This window comes from Chelonia mydas, chromosome 8, assembly GCF_015237465.2.
Source record: "Chelonia mydas isolate rCheMyd1 chromosome 8, rCheMyd1.pri.v2, whole genome shotgun sequence".
Lineage (NCBI taxonomy): Eukaryota > Metazoa > Chordata > Testudines > Cheloniidae > Chelonia > Chelonia mydas.
The window spans coordinates 28906097-28926474 of NC_057854.1; the positions used below are offsets into that span (position 1 = coordinate 28906097).

Consider the following 20378-nt stretch of genomic DNA (forward strand, 5'->3'; position numbering starts at 1 on the left):
GCTAAAGCCCAGGACTTGCAGCTTTAGTCCAATTATTGACTAGGTAGGTCATGTCCACACATCCTTGACATAACTAGGTCAAGGGACAATTGTGCCGCAATTGGTTCCCTTCCAGTCCTTCGCTTCTAATGAAAAAAGAGAGACTCAGGTTTATTCTGCTCAGAGCTTCAGATAAGTTCTCCAAACATTCCTATTTTTGAGAAAAAACATTGTATATGTACTGGGGAAAGTCAAATAAGGAATCCCAGAGGGATAAGTGCCATTATATTCTTATAAATCATATCAAATATGCAAGCTCTTCAGGGCAGGGGCTTGTCTTGCTGTATGCATTGACGGACCATAGCACACTATGGGCACAATAATTGTCCTATGGTGACTGATATCAGAGTCTATTAATTATTTGCATTATGGTAGCATATAGAGGCCTCACTAGAGACTGGAGTCCCATTGTGCTAGACAGCCACAGCCCCCTTACATTCCAAGTAGAGCAGAGGGGCAAAGCGTGACACTGGAAACAGGCACAGAGGTGAAATAACTAGCACAAGGCCACACAGCAGGTCACCGGAAGAGCCAGGATTAGAACTCAGGTCTCCCAAATTACACTTTAGTGATCTCTTCGCTGGACCAGACTGTCTATCAATGCTAGGCATTGGTCTCTGCAGAAATGCCTTATGTAGCATGTGATGCAAAGGGTTTTTCCGCACAGCAGTTGAATTCCTTCCAGAAATGCAAAGTTGGCTCTTACACACACCCACTGTAGTACTCTCTTGCCCTTGTCAAGTTAATGCACTGTAGTCATAGCCTCATGTATAAAGAAGTGGTAGGAAAGTTGCATAAGTGCTGTGTAAGTCCTTGTGACCATACTTGGTAAGTATTTTGACTGAGATGGATGTGTCAAAAGAATTTTTGACCAGTGTCATTTTAGCAAGCTCCTTCTCTGCCACCTCCCAGCATCAGGTCCTGTCCTCTGAACTACACTGCCATCTCTCACGCTCTTGGGAAGACAGACTTTAAAATAAAAATGTGTAAACATATTCCCCAAACTCAGGAAGTTCAAAGGTTTCACAAGTTTATTTCCTGAAGTGCAGAGGAATTCAGCTTTCTTTAGACTCACTGACTGCCGCACAGCAGTGGTCACGAAAGGGAGGTGTCCCTTTGAGGAAGTGAATTCCTTTGCCAGCAAGTGGGTGGACAAAGCATCGGAAGACAAAGTTATGACAAATATTTTAAAAAGTCAGAACAGGAGGACAATGTTTCGAAGAGAGCAGGTCCCTTTGAAATTCTCTCTGGGTCAGGAGACTGTGTGTCTGGATTTTGCAATGGCACAAGGCACAGAAAGCTCTTTAAAAGGAAACTGACTGTCCAGAACAAGGAGCAGACTTGCACTGCTAGGACAAGTGGCCCAGCGGCTACACTATGCACTACTAGTGCATACTTGTATTTGGGTTTATGAACGAGAGAGGGACGCAAGCGTGGATGGGGATCTCAACTGCTGCAGAGATGGGAGGGGGTTGCGGGAGGACAGGACTGGAGCAAGGATATCAGATCCAGTCTGTGTCTGCTCAGAAAAAACTGCATAAAACACACAGTTGTGTCATTTGGCAGGGGCTGAGAAAACACCATCAGGTGATGTGAGTTCACACTCTCACATTCTAGATCCTAAGATTTGTCAATAGGGGGCTACTGTGCCTCCAATCTCAAAGGTCTGCAGGATGCAGCCTGTCACCTAAGCTCAGGACAGCGGGAGCTGGACAGCTGTCGGGACACAGGAAATGCCACAAAACACCTAAGACGACAAAACACAGCAAACCATGGAGTAAATCTCAGCAACCACTAGGAATATTTTGTAAAGCCCTTTTCTCATGCTCTTTCCTGTAGTGTGGAGTAGACACAGTAAGAGCCAAGACAACTCTGGTAGAAATCCATGGGGAACCGTGTGACGAAGGTAGAGGCTGGAAAGCTGGCGGAGTTTGCACATGACCAGTCATATCACCCTTACACCTCTCTCTCCTCCCCCGCTAGTCACATGTCCATCCAGTGGCATGTGAATCCAGTACCAACCTTTCCCCTATTTGCAGTCACATGAGCCATCCAGCCAGCCCAGACTGGCAACAGCTGGAAAACTACCCTGAGAACCACCCCGTCCCCGGAGAATTTCCCCTCTTTACATCCTGCCATTGCTCCTCACCTTTAGACAAAGCTTGAAAAATCCTCTTGCTACTTTACCATGGGCAAGTAGGACATTTTGCTTTGCAAATTAATGAGCTTAAATTCTGCAGATATTGCTCTAACGTTGCACTGAAATAAGTTTCCAATTCACCTTGGTTGTGACAGCCTTTCCAACGCGAACTGCTACAGTGCTGTCTTCCTCAGTGTGCAAACAGATACCTCAGTGGCTCCTGCTCAGAGTTTTGACAAGCAACAGCAAAAGTGAAATTAAAAGAGTGATTTAAAAAAAATAAAACAATCTGTTCTTAAGTTTCCTATGCTTAAACTTGTCCCAGTCTGCGGGCTAAGAGATCTGACACACACACAACAGCTACATGTAAGGGACTTGAGCCTAGCGGTTAGAGCACAGGTCTGCACACATCAATAGTTTTAGTCTCTGCTCTTGCTACTATCTCACTGTGAATACTTGGTAAGTCAGCCTCTGTTTCTTGATTTCTGTAAAATAGGGGAGGAATAATAACTACCTTCTTCAGAGGCATGAGGAGAGACTTAACTGACTTTTGTGAAGCACCAAGAAATCCTTGAATGAAAGGGTCTACAGTAGTACAAGGAACCTTATTATGTTCAGCTGAAAACCTATCACAGCTTCACACCCATGAGTTCTGTGATTTGGGGGTTTTCCTTGCCTTGTTTAAAAAAAATCAGACTGCGTTTTGAAATTTGGTGGGTGCCTATGTAACACCGACAGACCCCAGTCGTCGTCAGCAGGCAGGCTTGAACCTGGGACCTCTGGAGCTTAGTGCATGAGCCTTTGCTGCAGAGGTGGCCAAACTACGGCCCGCGGGACCATTCTGCCCAGTCCCTGAGCTCCTGGCCGGGAGGCTAGTCCCCAGCCCCTCCCCCACAGCCTCAGTTCGCCTGGCCACCAGTGCTCTGGCCCACCGCTCCTGCCAGGCAGCACGGCAGTGTGGGGCCGGGCAGCGAGCTCCTGCTGCTCTAAGCAGCATGGTAAGGGGGCAGGAAGCGGGGGTTGCATAAGGGGCAGGGAGTCCAGGGGGACGGTCAGGGGACAGGGGAGCTTGGATAGGCGTGGGAGTCCCGGGGAGCCTGTCGGGGGCAGGGGTGTAGATAGGGGTCGGGGCAGTCAGGAGACAGGAAGGGGTGGGGGGTTCCGGGGGGGACAGTCAGGGGACAAGGAGCGGGGGGGGGGGGGGTGTTGGATGGGTCGGAGGTTCCGAAGGGGGCAGCCTGTTTGGGGAGGCACAGCCTTCCCTACCCGGCCCTCCATACAGTTGCACAACGCCAATGTGCCCTCGGGCCAAAAAGTTTGCCCATCCCTGGTCTACTGCATGAGTTAAAAGCCAACTGCCTGCTAGCTGAGGTTGTAGAGCAGACTCATTTTATCTCTCTAAGTGGTCTCAGTGCTACTACATGGGACACACCACCACACCCAGGAGGTGTGAGAGTTACATACTTCCCCTAGCTGAGAAAGCACATCCCAAGCTTCAGAGACTTCCCAGATGAAATCCCAGACAAGCCCCCACTTGTAACGCCGACAGACCCCGGTGGTCAGCGGGTGGGATCGAACCTGAGTCCTCTGGAGCTTAGTGCATGAGCCTCTATTGCAAGGGTTCCGAAACTGGGGGTTTTGACCCCTTAGGGGGTCACAAGGTTATTACATGGGGGGTTGCGAGCTGTCAGCCTCCACCCCAAACCACGCTTCACTCCAGAATTTATAATAGTGTTAAATATAAAAAAAAAAAGAGTTTTTAATACATAAGGGGCATCACACTCAGAGGCTTGCTGTGTGAAAGGGGTCACTAGTACAAAAGTTTGAGAACCACTGCTCTACTGCATGAGCTAAAAGCCAACTGGCCCTTAGCTAAAGCTGTAGAGCAGACTCATGTTCTCTCTCTCTGTTAAGCAGTCTCGGTGCCACTAGATGGGACAGAGCACCACACCCAGGAGGCACGTGGGTCATGCCTACCGTGGTAAATACTGAAAAGAGACATACCGGAGAGTTGATGGCTGCACAGTTTTAGAGTCACAAAACAATTGGCTAGTTCCTGCTACATGTAAGCTTTCATGTAGAACAGGGGTTCTCAAAATTACTACACCAGAGGTGGGCAAACTACGGCCCATGGGCCACATCCGGCCTCCGGGACCCTCCTGCCCGGCTCCTGAACTCCTGGCCCGGGAGGCTCACCCCTGGCCCCTCCCTTGCTGTTCCCCCTCCCCCGCAGCCTCAGCTCACTGCACCGCGGGTGCAATGCTCTGGGCGGCGGGGCTGCGAGCTCTTACCGAGCAGTGCAGCTGCAGAGCCGCAGCCTGACCCGGTGCTCTGTGCTGCGCGGTGGCGTGACTGGCTCCAGCCGGGCGGCATGGCTGCTTGTCCTAGTGCTCTGGGTGGTGCCAGTAGTGCCGCCAGCCACCGGTGCTTCGGTTAGCATGGTAAGGGGGCAGGGGAGGTTGGATAGGGGGCAGGGGAGCTCGGGGTGGTGGTCAGGGGTGTGGATAAGGGTCGGGACGGTCAGAGAGCGGGGAACAGGGGGGTTGAATGGGGGCAGGGGTCCCGGGGGGAAGTCAGGAAGGAGAGGAGGGATTGGATGGGGCAGCGGGGGGCAATCAGGGGACAGGGAGGGGTGGATAGGGCTGGGGTCCCGGGGGCAAGAAGCAGGGGGGAATCGGATAGGTGTCGGGGGCCAGGCCACTGGCTGTTTGGGGAGGCACAGCCTTCCCTAACCGGCTCTCCATACAATTTCAGAAACCCGATATGGCCCTCAGGGCAAAAAGTTTGCCCGCACCTGTACTACACGACCCCAGGAGGGGAGATTGAAGCCTAAGCCCTCCTGAGCCCTGCTGCCCCAGGTGGGGAGAGGGAAAGCCAAAACCCAACCCCCACACAGGGGGCCTATAACTGAGCCCCGTCACCCATGGCTGACAATATAAACTGATGCATTCCTAACCTCTTTACCCAGCATGGTGAGTTGGCAGATGCAAAAGGACTTATATGCAATCTAAATGAGGTGTCCTTGTCAGAACCTAAGTGAACCCATATAAAAGGCTGTCATTAAGGAAAGCAAGCTAGTCCTGAATGAGCGGCAGGTGTTGAAAATCAGACTACAAGATAAACTTTCAGCTAGAAACCAGGCACTTTAATACACAGGGCCAAATTCCACTCTTAGTTACACCAGAACAACCCACATTGACTGCACAGGTAAAACTAGGGGTAGAATTTAGCCATTGTCTTAATACTGTATAGTCCTTTCCTCTTTTCCCACGTGAACTCTGGCTCCCCTGTCCTGCCGAAGGGGGGCTTTCCCATCCCTCCCTCTGGCTGCACAGAGGCTGGGGCTCTCTATGCCCTGAACTCCTTAGCCCTTCCCCACACCTTCTCTCTTCCCCATAGTAACCACCACATGGACCCTCACCTATCTCCAGGGTAGGGCACGCAGTTCTTTTCTGGACCAGCCACTACATAAATCATCAGGTAAAAGAGTGCTATGGAGTCAACATGCCTTGCAAACAGCCATATGACTTTTCAGGGCCCAGTCTCTTAATGAGATGAAGAGTGGAAGACAGAATACCCAGCTCTAAGCTTAGGTATCCCACTCTGCTGCCTGATAATGTACAGCTGTTGCTTTGCTAAGTTGATTTTACCTCAGTGCATCTCTCATGCACTTACAGAGACAGTAACACCACAGCAATATGAAGAATTGAGCCAGTACATAAAACTATTGCAATGTGATGAAATAAATCCTTAGGAAGAGACCAGACCTTCACCAGGGAAATTTCATATTCTTTCCTACAATATTCCAATAGCCTTGATCACAAAGGTCAAGCATTATCACTGCTCCCAAGTCTTCTCTATTTTTGAATTTGAAACTTTTTAAACCTGGAGTCAGGTTGCTTGAGTTACCAGAGTAGGCTCTGGGATTTCTAGACTCTCGAAGCAAGTCAATTCTTCAGTGCAAAACTATTCATTTCATATTCCATGCCCTATTCTTGCAAGTACACCAAAAGCAAAAGTTATTTGGGGCTACTGACAATGCCCATGACTTCTGACATTTAAAATACATATCTCCATGATGTTCACTACATGAATAACCTCACTGAGATTTTTTCCTTAACACTTGCATGACCACAGCCCTAGTCAAGTATAATATATTTAAGGGATTAGAAATAGGTCTCTAATTACTTAATAGGGAAAGGGGAGTTGCTTATAATGGAGCACTCAGTCCCAAAAGTAATTACCTTAGGGTGATGTGTTCCACAAAAGGTTCCTAGTAATAGGCCAGTTCCTGATAAACTGAACCTTAGGAGGAAGACTGTACGTGGCTACATCTTCATCTACAGCATTAAGCTCCATCTTGGTTCATGGAGGAGGGATGGGGGGGAAGCACCAACAATTATATTTTAAAGTCACAGTGCTCATGCTGAGTATGTCCAGCAAAGCTTCTCATTGATTCCCAGGAAGGAATAGATTTAAACTCCCGCCCCTCCCAAAAGCTATTTGCTTCTGGTTGAAATGCTCTTGGATATTGGAAGAAGTCTCACAGATATTCTGGGAGAGCTGGTATATGAAGGTTGCCTGATACTTTCCACTATAAAGCATTCTTGCAAACTTTTCTATGAGTAATTGTCAAACCTCTATTGTTTGCAGCAAGCCTTTGATATGGGGTAGCTGGAATCCCCTTGGGCTACAGCAATGCCTTTTCTTTGTCCCATGAAATTTTACGTAGAATTAGCTGAGATAGAAACAGTTTAAAATCACTAATTCCCTTCTCCAACTTGCATTCCTCAGGGAAATTCTGACAGCCTGCCAAAATCACTGAACACTCTGAGGCCACTGCCAAAGCAGCAGCACTTGCTCCACTAGGAACTTGGGGGTGTTGGCAGGACACGTGCTGGGGAAAGAGGCAGGCGAGGCTCCTCTCCCTGCTCACCAACAGACTCAGCACATGGCTTTAGTGACCCATTAAACCCCCCTTTGTCTCACCTTGAGCAGGGGGCACCACATAGGGCAGGAACTCCCTCAGATCTCAGGCCAGGAGAGAAAGAGACAGTACAGACTCCCAGCAACCACTCTCCAGCATGTAGTGCTAGCAGCCAATCCCCTCTCTGGGACAACACCTGGGGCAGGACCTCCCCCAACTCTGGGTGTGGGGAAGAGAGAGAGCCAGGTTCAGCTGTGCTACCCTCATACCATATCCTAGACCCAGCAACCCTTATTGCTCTGAGATAATAGCCTTCTCCTGCTACTTGCTGGTGCTGTTAGTGCTAGAGCTCAAGTAGTAGCCGTCTATACTACAGTGCTAGACATGAGGGTTCAGACCCTACTGGTGATGTGTGTTTTGGGCAGGGGATGTACAGTTGCACATAACAGAACTTGTTTTTACTGTTTTCTTTAAAATAAATACATAAATAAACAAACCTAGGTTTTTGCGACCATAAATCTGGCATTTCCTAACTTTTTGAGGGTTTTACTTTGCAACCTACAGTCTTTTAACATTGCTTTTTTGTGTAATTATACATAGACTTGCTCATCCACAAAGGTCTCAAGGTTAAATCAGCTGCTCAGATAGCCTTGAAAGAGCTGTGCCAGGGATCTCAAACCCTGGAGCACAGGAAAGAAAAAATTGACCTGCTGGCCCCAGACAAGACAGTGGAAAAATGGCTATCCCTCCTAAACCTGCTATGCAGTGGCTTTGCTGGGAGTACAGCACAGCAGCAGTTCCTGTACTTTCCAGACAATTCTAGTTTTGCTCTCCCTTCCCCATCTTGCTAGCAGAGAATGAATGTGGAGGGGTTAAGCCAAGAGCTGCATAGCAATGCAGCAGCATCTCCCGTCTCAGGAGGAGGAGGCTCTTTGGGCTTTCCCAGTTCTCAGTGTTGGGAGAAAGAGTATAGGGACAGCTCCTCAGCCTACACACCAGAAATACCATGTGATCTCCAAGCAAAAGACAGAGTGTTTTAAGCACTTAACATAAATCTAAATATTTTATAAAGTGAATATAGTTTTCATGTCCAGGGGTCAGATTGTCAGTATGAAACCTTCTATTTATCCACAAATTAGATACAGCATAAGCAAGACATGTTCCTGACAACATGCCTCAGCCTTACACTGGAGGGAGCACCTGGAATGGATAATAGGTTCATTCAGATTTTATACCTACTCTCTGATTGGCTAGTGATTTTCAGTGATTTTGCTGAGCATGCACCTTCTGAAAATCAGGCCCCTTTAAGTTTGCTCATGTTTAGCACCCAAAAATCACTAGTCACATCTGAAAATCTTGACTGTATATATACACGCATATAAATACTGGAGCCAAGCACATATAGGTACTTCTTGTGCTGAGATTGCAAACAATCAGACAGAGATTCTCCCACCTGGGGATATGAAAAATAGACAAACTGATTTCACTTCTAGTGGCTTACATTCTGTGGGAGGAGAATTAGCCCAAAGGGTGCCAATTGTCACAGTGCTATTTGTGATGGTGACACACCAGTCCACTAGCAACAGGACTGAAGCCACAGCTCAGTTCATATCAGCCATCAAAACATTTGGCAGATAAGACAAACTTCCGGCATGGGCTAGATTCAAAGCAGTGACCTTAAAGTAAATGGCTGTATCCTGCTGCCAATCCTCTGATCTTCTTTTAAGTACATTTTTAACATTCTCTCATGCCAAGTCAATAGAATTTAAATGTCACATTATGATAAGATCCCCTTTCCAGCATGCTCGGATCATACCTTAAGTATAGGCTAATCTCACTTGAATCATAAGGGCATAGGCTTTAGGGAGTGAACTAAACCAGATAAGGACATAAGTTGAGGAAATGCTAAATATAGGAATTTGTGATTTAACACTGGAGATAAACCCAGCTCATCAGCTGCAATAAATAACAGCTACTTTAGCTGTGCAGGTTGAAGTATCAGTTCAACAGTAGAATAAACTTGTTACGAAACCTAATAGGTGTTTTCTTTGGCAGCTGCGAGAGACATATTTTAAGGCACCAGGAAAAAAATGAAAGAATTTTTGAAATGACCAATTTACTAGAAAAAAATCCCTCTTGGTTTTAATCTCTGGGGTCATAGAGGTAGCAGCATGCACTGAGCCACATTCTGATCTCAGCTACACGATCCAAAATCCAGTGTAACTCCAGTGGAGACAGTTGAAGTCCATTCCACAGACACAGACTGTGATCCTGCTAAGACATACAGGTGCCCCATTGAGCTCACCATGTTTAAAATTAAATGTGTGTGTAAATCTCAGCAAGACTGGAGCTTTATCCCAGATTTACACTAGTGTGATGGGGTGCAGAATTTGGCCCAAAGTTTGCATTATTCATGGTGAAAAACCTACTTACTGGGAGCTGTGGACTATCTTGAAAACCAAAATGGAAAGGCCTTCCAAGAGAGATTTGGTCCCATGTTGCAGCTGATTCTGAGTACCACTTATCTTTATTGCTCTTATTAGGATTGTTTGACCTTAAATGTTAAAGAATAACATGAGTCAGAATGAATGTTTAGTATGTACCAGATATTTTTATTTCATGTTCGTGAAACTTTTTTATAAAGCATTTCAGCAGAGATTCTTGTTACAGCTGGGTAACATACCCGGGGTGACAGACTGTAGCTGTAATCTAACATTATTTGTCTCATTAAAAATGCAATGAAAAGGAAAAATAAAGACTGACTGAGATCAAATAGCTTCATTTTGGTGCCTCTTTTTCCCCATTCACTTCACCTGGGACATCAGTGGCTCATTGTTTTGAGGCTTTGTAGAAGCTGGAGTATTTGTAGTGTCTAATATAGTTGTGGCAATACCTTGTATTTCTAAGGTGCTTTCTATCCATAGATTCTATGGTACAGTTTGATTCATTTAAGATTTTTACTATATTTGACTCTGCTTTCTTTCACATATAGTGCCACTTCCCTACTAGCATGACCAACTCTGTTGTTCCTGTATAATGTGTACCGTGGTATTACTGTATCCCATTGATTGTCATCGTTCCACCAAGTTTCTGTGATGCCGATCGTATCAATATCCTCATTTAATACCATGCACTCAAGTTCACCCATCTTAGTATTTAGACTTCTAGCATTTGTATAGAAGTACTTATAACATTTGTCAATATTTAGTTGTCTGTCCTTCATATGATGTAATTGAATGGGATTCTTTTTTGTTTGACTGTTTCTCTTCAGCACCTACCTGTACTTTATCAACTTCTAGCCTCTCTTTGTTACTAGGATAGAGTATCTCCTTTAATAAACCCTCCCCTAGAGCAATGTCTCTGTCCAAACTGTGTGCTCCTTCACACATGTCAGCTTCCCCCTTAGTTTAAAAAACTCCTCGAAGACATTTTTAATTTTATATGCCAGCAATCTTGTTCCATTTTCGTTTAGGTGAAGCCCATTCTTCCTACATAGGCTCCTCCTTTCCCAAAAGATTCCCCAGTGCCTAATAAACCTAAATCCCTCCTCTCAACACCACCATCTCATCCATGCATTGAGATTCTGTAGTTCTGCCTATCTAACTAGCCCTGTGTGTGGAACTGGAAGCCTTTTGGAGAATACTACCATAGAGGTCCTGAACTTCAATGTCTTACCTAGCAGCCTAAATTTGGTTTGCAGGACCTCTCTCCGACTCTAGGGCTAGAGCTAGGGTAAAATTCCCAAAAGTCCCTAAATGATTTAAGGGGCTTCAGTTCCATTGAAGATCACTGGATTTTAATGGTATTTAGGCTCCTAAGTCACTAAGGTTATTTAAATTTTTACCCTATTCCTCAAAGATACAGACTTTAGCAAAGATACAGACTATTGCCTGGAGGCTGTCTCTGCTTGGAAACACTAAGAAGTAGGCAGTGTGGGCTATAAAGTAGGAGTCTGGGAACCAGGACTCCTCCACCTAAACTGATCCGTGGCATAAGTGAGTACAACTCCATGAAATAGTATCATATGTATAATAGATATGCAGGTACTTTAAGTGATATACCCAAGGACACAGTGAATCAGTGACTGAGCCATCAGCAGTGCCTAGAGCCCCTATTTATTACTGATCCAAACAGGATCAACTGAATTGACTTCAATCAGCATTATACTCACTTAGCATATGTACAAAAAGGGGCACAGGGAAATTGAGTGATTTGCTGAGGATGATACAGTAAATCAAGAGCAGGGTTGAGCTTAGATCTCAAGAGCTAATTTCATTCCAGCTGTAACCAGGCATAACCTCAGCAGTGAATTTGGCCTCTGAGTTTTCTCTCCAGATCTCCTGTTGACTAGCTTTTGGGTAAATATTTTGACTGCTCTGTACCACAGTTTTCCCCACTTTCTGTCCACTTCTCCACATGGAGGGCATGTTGTGAGTCTAACTTAATGTTAGTAATGTGCTCTGAGATCCTCAGATGAAAGATACTAAGGCTTTGTCTACACTACCAAGTTTTGTCACCAAAAACTACCTTTTGGCGACAAAACAGTGAGAGTGTACAAACTGCAATGCGACTTTTGTCAGGAAAAATGGCTGGTCTTGGCAACAAAAAAATACCACCCCTACGAGAGATTTTTTTTGTTTTCTCCTCCCTTTATTGTCGACAAAGAGCCAGTGTAGACACTGCTGTTTGTTTTGTCGACAGAAGTGGCTTCTGCCAGTTTCCCACAATGCCTGCCCTGATCGCTCTCCTCAGTGTTTTGATCTCTGATGCCCTGCAGGCATTTGCCCCTCCCCTTTCAAAGCTGCGGGAAGTAGCTGAGGGCCACTTCTGGGTATAGAAATTGTATGGCGGGCCATGAATGCTCATGAAATTGGGGTTGGGGTGCAGGAGAGGGTGAGGGCTCTGACTGGGGGTGCGGTCTCCGGGGTGGGGCCAGAGGGGGCTCCCGGCTGGGGCGGGGGGGATGAGGGCTCCGGTTGGGGGTGCAGGCTCTGGGGTGGGGCTGGGGATGAGGGGTTTGGGATGTAGGAGGGTGCTCCAGGCTGGGACTGATGGGTTCAGAGGGTGGGAGGGGGATCAGGGCTGGGGCAGGGGTTTGGGGTATGGGGGGGTGGCTCAGGGGTGTAGGCTCCAAGCGACACTTACCTCAAGCAGCTCCCGGAAGCAGTGGCATGTCCCTCCTCCAGCTCCTATGTGGAGGCATGGCCAAGCAGCTCTGCTGCGCACTGCCCCATCCACATGCACTGCCCCCACAGCTCCCATTGGCCATGGTTCCTGGCCAATGGGAGCTGCAGGGGCGGCACGTAGAGTGGGGGCAGTGTGTGGAGCCCCCTGGCTATCCCTACATGTAGGAGCCAGAGTGGGGACATGCTGCTGCTTCCAGGAGCCACAAAGAGTGGCCCCCACCCCCGCTCCCTGGCTGGAGCGCCAGAGCGGGGCAAGCCCCAGACCCCGCTTCCCAGCAGGAGATTGAGGGCCTGATTAAAATGGCTTGTGGGCCGGATGCAGCCCACTCCTGATCTGACAGCTGAGTGTGCTGCTCCGTTTGGGGAACAAAGAGCAAATCATTGGAATGCTCCTATTCTGCCCTGCACTAGGAGCGAGGAGGAGATATCGCTGGGCTGCTTTGACATTCCTCAGCACAGAGTGCTCACAGAGCTACTCATGATGCCGCTCCGGGCAGCTGAGGAGGCTGTGGCAGAACTCGGAGGGAATCCTCCCTAGATGCGCAGCGATCAGCTCCACCTTGCCACAACACTGCACTGTGGGATACATATCCACGGTGCATTGCTCACACTGTCGATGATGGTGCCCACAATGTGGACATGATCTGTGGACAGAGGGAGCAAGTGTGAACACCCTTTGGCGATGTTGTTTTGTCCACATTTGGGTGTCGACATAAGTTTTGTCGACAAAACTTGGTAGTGTAGACAAAGTAACTTGGATCATATATCCATGCTGCCACTAACAACTATCAACATGACGATGTGCTACAATGCACTTACCAACAAGCTTTTCAGATCTGCTTTTCACAATCTACCCTTTAGGTCAAATATTCCAGTGATATTTCTGGTAAAGGCAATTTTCTGTTTCCTAATCTGAATGGTTACTTTAGTCATTCTTCCACTAACGTTCAAGTGTTGTTTGAAAACATCTAAACAAGAAAAAACCTGAATTCTTCTCCCTGAACATTCTGTGCCCTCTTCTTCGGAATGTTACTTAGGTGCCAGGTGCTGGAGTGAATCCACAACATGCCAAAAGGTGGATGTCATGTGTTCTATTCCTCTTTATAATAGACAGTTTACGTTTGTGTTGTGGTTTTGGAAGCAGTTTGGATTTTGCACAGGTTGTACTTTACATGCCCCAACTGTTGGGCGCAGCCTGAGTTGAAATGTTCAGTGGCTCCATTAGATAGAGATCAACATCCTTATTAAAAGAGCCCTTAATATTTACCCACTACATATTCCCAAGTCACTGTCATTTATTTGGGCTTGATGGCTTACAAATTGCCATCAGCATCTGAGCCTGTATAGAGAGATTCCTGAGTTTAACTCAGGTGGTTTGGAATTCCAAACCATGAAATAAAGGGAGAGTCAGTATGGGAATGATCCAAAGCCCCTGAAATCAATTGAAAGACTCCCATTGATTCAATACAATTTAGATCAGGCCCTGTTTCTGGTAGGACACCAGTTTATTTCAGCAAGTTGATTGGCCAACTTGATTATCATATACATTGTAAGGAGAGTGATCACTTTAGATAAGCTATTACCAGCAGGAGAGTGGGGTGGGGGGAGGTATTTTTTCATGCTTTGTGTGTATAAAAAGATCTTCTACACTTTCCACAGTATGCTCAAATAAATTGGTTAGTCTCTAAGATGCCACAAGTACTCCTTTTCTTTTTGCGAATACAGACTAACACGGCTGTTACTCTGAAACCTTTGAGCAAGTTGTTAGTCAGCTCCTTTTCTACCCATTTCTGAGGGGAGAACACAGTTTTTGGTCATTCGTTTTTACTGTGAAATATATTGGCTCTACGTGTCACCAAGGTCCTCTTTACCCTTTCTTCACTTTCCCAGTAGTTGCAATGAGAATTATTCCAGCTCGGGAGTTGTTTAATTTATTGTTTAAAATACTTGCTGAGTTTTAATTACCAGGGTCCTGATTCTGCTCTTACACTGGCATAAATCAGCAGTAATGCCACTGAAGTCAGTGGAATAACAAATGGGTAAAGCCATCATAAGTGAAAGGCGAATCAGGCCCCTAGATACATCTGTGCATATGCGTGTGTTTCTCTTAGAAACCATTTATGTTAGGCACTACAGTGAAAACATCAGAAATCTATCTCACTGCCAGCTGCCAATACCAATCCTACAGTTTTTCTGCCCTTTCATTAGGAAGTCCTATGCCCCTGGAAATCACATCCACAGGAAACAATAAATAGACTGGCTTGCAGGTCTTCCAGTAGTTTGGTATTGCTGGGGGAAGTCACGCTGGAGAATGAATTTGGGCTGGTGACAAGCACAGAAAATTAGCCCTCCCCTAATGTCAGCACTTTGCAATGAGTTTTCTGTTCTAAGTCCTTATTAGCCATCTATAGAAATAAACTGTTAGAAAATGTCACTCTCCCATGCATGTCACTTTCATCATCAGATGGAATAAGGCTTCACTACTTCCCCTTTTGGCAGCAATTTTATGCTTTGGGCAGAACTAACATTATTCATTCACTGTTAACTGCTTGGGTTGACTTGAAAGTTCTGTAAAAACCTATCAGCATGATTCACTGATTTACCTATCTGATTTCTCTTTGTCTATCTGCTTTTCATTTTGTTTTCTTCATTCATATAGAGAAGCATTTATGTATAACCTTAGGCTGGTTAGCAGAAGAAGGGATCTGCAGTGACCATGTCTCTCTCTTATGCTGCACATCAGATTCTGAGCATGTGAATTAGGACCAGTCTAAGAATTAGGACCAGTCCTGGTTTCAAGAACTAGAATGTAGGTCCCAGGTGTTACAAGAGCGCTTTATATCTGTATATATGTAAATATGCATTGTTGTTGTAGGCATGTTGGTCCCAGGATATTAGAGACACAAGCTGGGTGAGGTAATATCTTTTATTGGACCCAATTCTGTTTGATGTGAGAGATAAGCTTTTGAGCTACACAGAGCTCTTCTTCAAGTCTGGGAAACTGACACTGCATTAGTTTCCCAGACCTGAAGAAGAGCTCTGTGTAAGCTTGAAAGCTTGTGTCTCACACCAGCAAAGGTTGGTCCAATAAAAGATATTACCTCACCCACTTTGTCTCTCTATGGCCACGTTTACACTACCCGCCAGATCGGCGGATAGTGATCGATCTATTGGGGATCGATTTATCTCGTCTAGTGTAGACGCAATAAATCGATCCCCGATCGCTCTGCCGTCGACTCCGGAACTCCACCACTGCAAGAGGCGGAAGCGGAGTCGACGGGGGAGCAGTGGCCGTCGATCCCGCGCCGCGAAGACATGAAGTAAGTGATGCTAAGTGATCTAAGATACGTCGACTTCAGCTACGCTATTCTCGTAGCTGAAGTTGCGTATCTTAGATCGATCCCCACCCCCAGTGTAGACCAGGCCTATATGTAGTTAGTCAGTCATATTATAAGGTACCAATAGATGGTGCTCAAGAATATGTAGCATTGATTGTGGGTAAAACTGAGTGAATAACTGAGTTTTTGGTTTGGGGGCTGAACTCAATAATTTAAAAAAATTGTCTGATTCAAATTGAAACTGATTTTTTTTGTTTTTCATTTAGTTTCAGTGTTTTTCACTCCCCTTTTTAATTACCTACATTTCTAAACAAAATACAACACAAAATCTCTCTCCTAGATATTTATATAATCCCCCCATGTGCCTTACAGTCATTAAAGCAATTCTGCCGCCCCCACCCCCGGTGAAGGAGGGCAGTATTATTCCTATTTTACACCTGGGGGACAGGCACAGGAGACTAAGTGATTTGTCTAAGGTCACACAGGAAATCTGTGGCAAAGCAGTGAACTGAACTCAGATCTCATAAGATACAGGCTAGCACTCTAACCACTAGACCACTCTACCTCTCCAGGGTGCTCAGTCCAGCACCTTTTACCAGCACTACATTCAATGAACAAGAGAAACAGAGACAGAACTAATTAAAATACATTTTGTCATGGCTGTTGTGGCTGGATGGGACTGGAAGGATACACCCAAATCCAAAGATGGAGAAAGAAATATTTTGGAAGATTCCTTCTATTAATTCTGAACAGCCAACTGTGAGTTACCTTCCACTGAGCGTAAGTGGATTTACATGTATTCTGGATTAGTGCTGTGAAAATGGCCATCCCCGCCAACCAAACTGACTGTGTTTTAGGTCAAGAAAATTCACGTGGTAATGCTTAAATAGTGCCATGGTGCTTTAGTTCTACCTCATTCATCTGTCTGCTACAAAGAGAATGGGATCCACAATGTATTTGTAACATGATGCCTGACATTCAGAATGCAAACCGTCATTATAATTTACCCAAATATAAAGTTCCCCTTGTTTAAATTGACTGTCAGGTTTGAAAATGGCTCAAGGAAAATCCCTGAGATTTCTCTTCCCATCTGCTTCAAACTACTCTCCTGCATCTATAATTAGTAGATTAATTAGTTGAAGCTGTAGAATGCTTTGAACATGTAAAGTCCTATATTATGTTATTATTAGACATACTGTATTCCACATGATGTTGGAGGCTCTATCTAGGAAATTAGATAGGTGGTGACCACACAAGCTAAATCTGTTATGAAGAAGGAGGATTTAAATTAAAAGTGAACTTTTTTTCTTTTAAAGAAGTTTTTGAAAACCACAGTCTTTTTAGTAATGTTTTTCTTAACTTGGTGGAGCTTTTCAAAAAGACCTCCTCACTGACATATTGACTTTCTCCATGATGTATTACACATGCTTAAATGGATGTAGAAAAGGCATGGGAATGGCATGTCTGCACTGGACTTGTGAAAAACAGGAGTATTTAAAGAAAAATTCACTCTTCCAAAAAATGTGGTTTGTGAGGCAAAAATAGCTTCATCGGTTTATTCTTTGATGGCAGAGATTCTGAAGACATATTGCCCACCACATGCAAACTTGAAAGGACTCTTTGTGTCTGGAATCCTTATAGGTAACTGCTAAGCACACAGCCATCCAAAGTGTGTGCTGGTAGTCAGTCTTCCTGAGAGTTCACACTGTAACAGCGGCAGTGACTGTTCCAGAGACATTTGGAAATCTAAAAAGTCCAGTTTCTGCAACCCATACTCACCATGAGTAGTACCCTAATGCTCACATAGTCCCAATGAAGTTAGTGGGATACCTAGAAAAGGAAGTTACTACTCAGGTGTGTAAAGGTATCAAAATCTGTCCCAATGTAAAGGGACCGAATAGCACATGGTATTAGTGAGGAGGTGTAGACCCTTCAGGCTGACAGTAAAAGTCACTAGCTCTGGATGGGAGTTAATGACATTCTGATGGCTCTTTGGTGGCTTGGGTGAGAGGAATTTGATGGTCTCAATCCAGTCTAAAGACAGCAAGTATCCACATTTCACAAAGTACCATAACAAGTGATACCAACTGACACCTTTGCTGACATTTTTGCATTGTTGTTGTAGCTGTGTTGGTCCCAGGATATTAGAGAGACAAGGTAAGTGAGGTAATATATTTTACTGGACCAACTTTAGAGAGACAAACTTTAAAGCTTACACAGAGCTTTCAAGCCTACACAGAGCTCTTCTTCAGGTCTGGAAAGTGTACTCAGGGCATGGCTACACTTGCAGATGTAGAGCGCTTTGAGTTAAACCCACCTTTGGAGAGCGCAATAGAGAAAGCGCTGCGGTCTGTCCACACTGACAGCTGCAAGCGCACTGGCATGGCCACATTTGCGGCACTTGCAGCGGCATTGGGAGCGGAGCATCATGGGCAGCTATCTCACAGAGCATCTTTTCCCATTCTGGCACTGTGGCTTGTGGGAAGGGGGCAGGGGGTGCGGGGCATTCTAGGTCCTGTCCCAAAGCCCCGTGATGTATCAGTTCGCATCCCAGCAATCCCTGTGCTTTCGTCCACATTTGGCACCATCTTTCAACGTTTTCTGTACTGCGTGCTCTGTCTTCCCTTTTAGTCTGCGGCAATGGAGCCCAAACTGCTGAGGAGTATGCTGACGAGTCTCGCCAGCACGTCACGTTTGGCAGTGGAGTTATTCCTTATGATCCAAAGTGACAGTGAGGGCTCCGATGATATCGACTCCAGTAACGCATCTGACATGAGTTTGCTTGTGGCATCCATGGACATGCTCACCACCGTGGAACACCGCTTTTAGGAAACAAGCACTGAGTGGTGGGATCACATCGTCATGCAAGTCTGGGACGACGAGCAGTGGCTGCAGAACTTCTGGATGAGAAAAGCCACTTTCATGGGACGGTGTGAGAAGCTCGCCCCCACCCTGCGGTGCAAGGACATGAGATTGAGAGCTGCCCTGATGGTGGAGAAGCGGGTGGCTATTGAAATCTGGAAGCTGGCAACTCCAGAGAGCTACCGATGGGTCGCTAACCAGTTTGGAGTGGAAAAGTCAACCGGTGGAATCTTGTTGATGCAAGTTTGCAGGGCCATTAATCGCATCCTGCTCAGAAGAACTGTGACTCTGGGTAACGTGCATGACATTGTGGATGGCTTTGCACAGATGGTTTCCCTAACTGGCACACATATTCCAGTTCTGGCACCAGCCCACCTAGCATCCGAGTACATTAATCGGAAGGGGTATTTCTCTGTGGTTCGCCAGGCACTTGTGGATCACGGTGGGCGTTTCATTGACATTAACCGGAAAGGTGCATGACGCATGCATCTTTCAGAACACTCGCCTGTTCAGGAAGCTGCAAGCCAGGACTTTTTTCCCAGACCAGAAGATCACCATAGGGGAAGTTGAAATGCCTATTGCGATCCTTGGAGACCCCTCTTACCCTTTAATGCCGTGGCTCATGAAACCCTACAGAGGGAGCCTTGACAGCAGCAAGGAATGCTTCAACAACAGGCTGAGCCAGTGCAGAATGACCGTGGAGGGTGCTTTTGGCAGTTTAAAGGGCCGCTGGCATTCTCTGTATGGGAAGCTGGACCTGGCTGATGACAACATCCCTGCCATTATATCTGTGTGCTGTACCCTCCATAACATTTGTGAAGGGAAGGGTGAACGATTCACTCAGCCATGGAACTTGGAGATTCAACACCTGGAGGCTGAATTTGAACAGCCAGAGAGCAGGGCTATTAGAGGGGCCCAGTGCGAGGCTGCAAGAATTAGGGATGTCTTGAGGGAGCAATTTGAGGCTGAAAGCCATCAGTAATGTCTGGTGCCCTGCACGGGAGTGAAGTGCAGTGGTTCCAATGTTAGTAGGAATCTGTGTTTGCTACGCTGACTTGCAGTGCCTCTTTCTTTCCTGGGCTAAGGTATCTTTTACTTTATGCAATAATAAAGAATATTTTCAAAGCCAAAATATCCATTTATTGAAAAGAAAATTCATTTATTGAAAAGAAACACAACTGCTTGGGAAACAGAAAGGGCAAGGGGGTGGAGTGGGGAACGGTACAATCACAGATTTGCGTATGTCCTGTTGTCATACTCAGCCTTCCTGTCTGGAGTGCTGTGCAATGAGTGCTGCACTTCAGGATGGCTATACTGCATGGTGATGGGGGTTGAGTGCAGTGGATAAGTGTTGTAGTTTTCAGGGCTGGGTGGTGAAGCTACAGGTGTTGGAGGCAGCTGGTGGCGGTAAGAACCCGGATGTTGGGGTAAGTGGGTTGGAGGTGACATGGGGGCACAAGGGAAAGAGTTTTGGGACAAAGGCTGCAGGGGCGGGCAGGCATCGTAGTGCTCTGCCTGCATGGCTACGAGTGCCTGGATAGTGTCCGCTTGGCGCTCCATTATGCTTATCATCCGATCCGTGCTTTGCTGCCGGAGCACTGCGCTTTTGTGCTGGCGCTCCTCATTCTGCTGGAGGATCCTTCTTTCACTCTCCCGCCACTCCTGCACTTTTCAATTTTCATTACTTGAATGCTGCATTACTTCATGGAACGTGTCTTCCTTGTTTCTATGTGGCCTCTTTCTGATTCTTTGGAGTCTTTCGGCCGGTGATAACACGGACGGTTGAGATCTCAAGGTTGCATCTGTAAAGGCAAAATGCAACACTTAACAGAGGCAGCATTGTTCACACCAGACAGAGCAATGAGTCCCCCCTACTTAAGGGCAAG

At 46.1% G+C, this 20378-nt stretch overlaps 1 protein-coding gene across 7 annotated transcripts in view; it reads right to left on the reverse strand.

The window, feature by feature from the left end:
• LOC102929426 (rho GTPase-activating protein 7) overlaps nucleotides 1-20378 on the reverse strand; it is a 193028-nt gene that overhangs the window by 80507 nt on the left and 92143 nt on the right. The window contains exons 1-2 of one of the 7 annotated variants that reach the window (XM_043521047.1): nucleotides 7169-7291; nucleotides 2321-2399 (exon numbers count right to left, since the gene is read on the reverse strand). The exons of 4 other annotated variants lie outside the window; for them this stretch is intronic. The gene's annotated coding sequence lies outside the window, so the exon portion shown is untranslated. Of the gene's footprint in view, nucleotides 1-2320; nucleotides 2400-6423; nucleotides 6529-7168; nucleotides 7316-20378 lie in introns of those variants that run through there. 2 more of the 7 variants (XM_043521045.1, XM_043521046.1) reach the window with 2 other exon arrangements.